General features: G+C 38.9%; 1 pseudogene; it reads right to left on the bottom strand.

Annotated features, from left to right (window-relative positions):
- Positions 1-525: 525 nt before the first annotated feature.
- LOC136677236 (polymeric immunoglobulin receptor-like) lies at positions 526-3,570 on the bottom strand (annotated as a pseudogene).
- Between the last annotated feature and the right edge of the window lie 2,950 nt (positions 3,571-6,520).

The raw sequence follows: 6,520 nt of genomic DNA, 5'->3' as shown, positions 1-6,520 counted from the left end.
AGATTCATTCATTCATTCATTATCTGTAACCGCTCATCCAATTCAGGGTCGCCGTGGGTCCAGAGCCTACCTGGAATCATTGGGCACAAGGAGGGAATACATCCTGGAGAGGGCGACAGTCCTTCACAGGGCAACACACACACACATTCACTCACACACTCACACCTACGGACACTTCTGAGTCACCAATCCACCTACCAACGTGTGTTTTTGGACTGTGGGAGGAAACCGGCGCACCCGGAGGAAACCCATGCGGTACCGAAGATTCAACTCAGACAATGTCATTTGCACAATAAAAATAGACACAGCTCATACAAATGTATAGCATACAAAATATTATATTTGTACTGTAGGTTTGATAAATATAACAGCTTCTGTACCTTTATAACAGGGAAATTATTCTAAAAGAATTGTAAAATGCACATAATAGTGAAATAAATTGTTATGTGTGAAATAATATTCAACCCAATAAAACTTCAGGAATTAAACTCTGGTAGACTGAATCTTATTGGATGCTTTTGTGGTTTAGACTCTGGTAGACTGAATTGTTCTGGTTGGTGTTGGGGCTAGACTCTGGTAGACTGAATCTGATTGGTTGGTGTTGAGGTTTAGACTCTGGTAGACTGAATCTGATTGGTTGGTGTTGAGGTTTAGACCCTGATAGACTGAATCTGATTGGATCCTGTTGGTGTTTATATTGTGGTGGATTGTTGCAGCCATCCTCATGTTTCCAGGTTGATTATATTCATAATCCCCATCAGTCTGAAATTTAACCAACACATATATTAAAATAATCAGATAATGAAGACAACCCTTGCACAAGTCCAGCATGAACATATTTTGTATCAGATTGGAACACAGATCAGAGCTCAGACAATCATTAAATGATAATATTAATTTGTTGAAGTTTAGTAATGAATCTCGGTACTGTACACACTGTAATTTGATTTGTATTAAATGTCCATTTTTATTTTGTACAGTTTTCTCTTTAACTTCATCCCCCTCTTCACTTACTCTGTCCTTTGTTCCTGATGGACGGCTGATAGAGGCTGAGTCTACAGAAAGAGAGAAACATCAGTCAGACACATGTCCTCTTCATTCCTTCTCCACTAGAGGGAGTCTGTGGCATTAACCAGATGTGAGAAACTATTCCAGGTCTCTACTATCTACTGTCCAGCAGTAATCTCAGATAGATCTCCTCTGATCTCAGCCATAGATGAACGAATTTCATTTCTGTCCAAATCCCTGAATAATTCAAATGATTTATGACCGTGTTGTTTATGTGAGTGAATCTCTGTGTGTAGAGGACCTTGTGTATTCTTCCATCTCAGTTTGTAGAAGATCAGAGCTGATCCTCCAATCAGCAGCAGAGTCACACACACAGTGATGATGATGATGATGATGATGAAGGTTGAGGGACCTGGAGCTGAGAGACAGAGAGAACAGACCAGGATCCACTTTATCACACACACCTTCTCAGTCAAACCAGGAACCCTCCACTTCCAAATCACTTCCACACCGGGTCCAGTTCCTGGAGTGGAGTCTAAACACTGAACCACTGTCTTTTCACATTTAACATGAAAATAGAGTGAAGAGGGAGTTCTGAATAATGACTGAGTTCTTACTGTGATGTTCTTCATCAGTTGAAGCTGCTGTTGGGTTCATAGTTGTGGGTGGTCTCTCTGTGAGCAGTAGATGTTTTATACATTAAAACACATAAAAACACAGTAAAATATGCAACTTCAGCAAGACTCTTGTGACTTTATTCTAACATTGGAAATGTATCTTGACAGTGAAATCAGTTGAGTAGTTGTTTGATTTATAGCTGGCATTACAACCAGAAAAACATTCAGGACTATTTAATCATTAGAAAAAATTAAAATCTCTCACCAGTGACCTGCAGCTGGATCTCTGAAAAGAGCAAATCATAACTGAATGACTTTCCTGCAACCCACACTCCACAGTAATAAACTGCTTCATCTTCTTCTCTCACATCACTGATTCTCACACTGACAATTTTAGAGCTTCTGTCTTCAGAAATGGAGAATCTGTCGTTCTGAGACCATGTGGTAGTGATCAGTTCAGACAAATCTTCGCCATCCTGTTTGTAGAAACGTTTGGTGTTTGTCTTAAACTCCTCTAGGGGTGCACAGTTGATGGTGAGAGTCTCTCCCAAAAACCCAATCACAGCACTTGGACCCGAACAACACGGATCTGTCAATCATAGAAAATAAATGATATCATCTAATAATTTAAGGAGTTTCTCAATGACCTTATGACCTCTTTATTCTTTCAGAAATATCTCAGTTTATACAGAATTTCATGATGAATATTATTAGTGAGATATTGATGTTTCTAACCTCTCTTCACTTTCAGTTCCACATCATGACTCTACCCTCCAGTCTCTCCACACCGATATGATCCAGAGTCCTGTAAACTCAGGTTTCTGTAGAACACTATAAGATATCGAGAATTGTCAAGTAGAGAAAGTCTCTCTTTATGAACCAATGTGTCCTGTGTTTGTACATTTATACACTCATCTGTTGTCCTCTTACAGAAATATTTATTATTCTGTCCAGACTCTTGGTGTTTACAGAAGATCCTGACCCCTCCTCCTGCATAGCCAATCACATCAAAGCAGCCAACTGAACCTGCAAATCAGAAGGATGTTTTAACTCCAGTCATCTTCTGCAACACTTTAAAGTTGCCTTAACTCAAACAGTATAAGCATAAGAAACTCTGTGCACTAGACTTTCAGTAGTTTCTGTATGTGTAAATTAAATTTTGAACCTACTAAATGGCCAAAGGTTTGTATACTTGAGGCCAGATTTTAAAATATGGCTTACTTTTTATAGTGTACTTATGTGGCACATACAGTGCATCTTCTCATGTTTTAGGGTGTAATTTCCTGAATATTAAAGGGTATCATTAAAACAACACCTCAGACTTATTTACGGCAAGATTTGCTCCTTCAATGGGAAAGTATAGCCCCAAAGCCAGAGACCCTGTGAATAATCAACCCTTTGTGAAACAGCTTACTCCAAGAATTTTTGTTTCTGAGTTTTTTAAACCCCTCAAGCTCACACTTGAAATATGCTTGGTTAAACTCTCCAGTGTAGCTGCTCCAGTGTGTCCTTTTTTCATGCTTCCCTTTAATACAAACAGTGCACCATCAAACCACTGTATCCACAGAGGCAAGTAATAAATGTTTTGCCATTCTGAAGCATGTGATAGTTTTAAAGGTGTATTATGATACAAACCAATCTAAATTAGGGTTAAAGTATGGGCCTCTATGGATGGGATGTTTGCTGTAATCAGTCTTTTAACAGTCCCTAAATGTTCCTCACATGTAAGCTTTCATTATCCTTAATTTTCTGTCTTCTGTCTTGAGTGTCGGAATGTGTAATGTGTGGAATTAAACACTTTTCAGCAGATAAAAACAGTACACTAGACCAGTCAATAAAAATTGTCTAATAAATTTAAAATCCTCCCAAAACCATCATAGAAAATATTCAAGCAGAAAAACTGACCTGAGGTCAAGAAGAAAGTGAAGATGAGGAGGGTCTTCATCTTGAACTGAACTCCAGCTTAACTGATTTTTACCTAGACGCTGGTTTTTAAGATTATGTGAGTGTGATGATCTCCTCAAAGCTCAATTCTACTTCCCTTTGGAATGACTTGTTCTTTTTAGGTGTCTCTGTCTCATCATCCCTCTGCTTTGGTAGGACCCTTGTTCTCTGGTACAGTGTCAGATTTCAGACTTTACACCTCCACCCTTCAGCATCATTGACGAGAAGTTTTGTCCTGTAATGTTACTAAGCAGAACGAAGTGAGACCAGTGCCAACGGCAAAGTCAAATTATTCTCAAGTATTAAAGTCTGCTCAGTTGTTTCTGTTTATTCAATCTCTACTAGTGGTTTATCAGAAGAGACTCAGTAGAAACAAGTTATAAAGGCTGATTCTTTCAGGTTTTCCCTTCCAAACATATGCAGATTCAGGTTTTAACCATGATTTTGCCACTAATTCTTATCCAAAAAACAACTGGTTTCCGATCAGTAAACAGAAAACTTCGTCCTCCACACTGCTGATGGAAATCTGAGAGATAGAGCTACATTAAATAATAACTTTAATTCATATGTGTGTTGGGTATAATTGAGCAGAAGGTGCTGGACACTAAACATAAACCAAAAAGAGCTGTATTCTCTCACTGTGGCCTCACACTTTCTCCCTCTCTGTGGGTATGAACTGTGGTGTTACTCTTTTTTGCTCACAGAAAACCTGACAACAATCTTCTTCCAAATTTGTCAGCAAGTAAATTTACCAGCAGAAACACAGCAGGAGACAACTGTTATAGACAGTTTACATATTCATATGGTAGCTAAATTAGTGTGCAATAAATAAAAAGATAAATATAACTGTCTTTATCAATTAGACATATTTATATACAAATGCTTATTGCATTGAAAAAATATTGAGGGCTGTTCCCCACTTAGTTTCTTAAAACCTGGCTTTAAAATTTAATCTTTAAGTTTAAGCTTTGCTTGGCAAAAGACAGAGGACATATAAATAAACAAATTTAAAAATAATGAATAAAAATCAGCCACAAAATTTTAATTTGCTTACATCTCTGAAGCAACCTTTCCTCAGATTATAATTTCCGATGACAGGAAGCTTGTGCAGGTAAGGTGCATTAGTGCAGCAAGAATTTACCAGAAAAAATTGCTATCACTTTACTTTTTATTATAGCAAGTGAAAAAAGTTAGCTATAACACATTTCTCCATCAGAATAAACTAAAGCAACTATCAGTCAACATAAAATGTTGCAGCAGCAATTTTCAGGTGCAGCAGAACATGGAAATGCCCCATTCAGACATCACACAACACCTCAGATTATATCAATTATATAATGCAATTTTGTAATAAAATAGCAAGACTAAATACCATGTCAAAAAAAAAATAAGGGTAAATTCTCTAGATTAGATTCACACAAGGGGTGGCGCAGTGGCACAGCAGGTAGAGTTGCAGTCACACAGCTCCAGGGTCTTGGTGGTGTGCTGGGTGACGGTCTGTGAGGAGTTTGGTGTATTCTCCCTGTGTCAGCGTGGGTTTCCTCCCATGGTCCAAAAACACAAGTTGATAGGTGGATTGGCAACTCAAAAGTGTCCGTAGGTGTGAGTGTGTGTGTGTTGTCCTGTGAAGGACTGGCACCCCCTCCAGGGTGTATTCCCGCCTTGCGCCCAATGATTCCAGGTAGGCTCTGGACCCACCGCGACCCTGAACTGGATAAGCGGTTACAGATAATGAACGAATGAATGAATAGATTCACACCGTGCTATATATATATATATATATACAGAGAGAGAGAGGGATTGTTTGGTGTTGTGGCCTGCGGAAAACACTTAAACCCACATTGTGTCACATCTTCTGCCAATCCTCCACACCAACAGAGGTCGCTCTCACCAGAATTTTAGAACTGATCACATGATTCCTGTGTCTGCAATTTTGGTATAAAAGCCCTTTGTCTTGCATGCTTCATTGTGAAGTCTTGTTTGGTATTTTCCCTGCAATTCTGAGCACTCTGGTACTGGAATAGCTTTTGTGTGTATGGAGTCTTGGTTTGTTCTGTTAGATTACTGGTTTTTGGATTGTGTCTTTTGGATTGAATTCTTTGTACTGTAGTGGAAGTAGTATGCACACATTGCTGTGGCATTTGCACTACATAGCGGAGTCAATGATAATTCATTATTATTTAATTAATAATTAATTATTTAATTCATTTTGCTAAGCTCCATGTTTGGGAGCCATTAACTAATATGTAGTGTCCTTACCTGTCTTAATTTTAACTTAGACAAATAGGTCATCTTCACATATTATACAGCAGAATTAGCTAGAATTAACTATTATTAATGAATTATGCTCATTGACCCGCCGTGGGTTCTTGACTCTGAAATGGAATCTGAACTAGAAGTTAAAATTCCATACAAGAAAGGTGCACACACAAACAAATAACCAAGGATTGGTTTTATCACACAACTGGTTTATTAATAATAATATCAAATAATGAATATTGATTAGACATTCATATAATAAAATGGATTACCGCGATATATGAGGGAACAGGGAGATTAATATGTGAGGGAATTTCTCTATGATAATTATTGTCCTAAGTTCTAAGAAAGGCTATTGTTTATCCCAGCAAACTTTCAGTACCTACCCATGAGCCATGAGAGACATGAAACCATGTGACCTTACGTATCCGGAGATGAATGGGGAGCATGACGCTGACGGTGCCTTCCGGCACGACTTCCTGGAGAATTGCAGACGCGGGCCTTGTAGGTTGCAACCGCGGGCGTTCATTTTCTCCCGAGGCTTTCAGACGCAGCCGTCGGAGCTGGTGGTGTTCTGAAGGTCTCTGTGGGGATTCTTCGTCGTCGCTGATCTGCTGCCTTGTGAGAGAGAGAGAGAGGCACGTCCATGCAGGTCTCTCCTGTGCAGGTTTCCACATCTCAGAAGGTCATTC

The sequence above is a fragment of the Hoplias malabaricus genome, chromosome 2 (genome assembly GCF_029633855.1).
Source record: "Hoplias malabaricus isolate fHopMal1 chromosome 2, fHopMal1.hap1, whole genome shotgun sequence".
NCBI lineage: Eukaryota > Metazoa > Chordata > Actinopteri > Characiformes > Erythrinidae > Hoplias > Hoplias malabaricus.
This window is presented reverse-complemented; position numbering and strand designations above follow the sequence as displayed.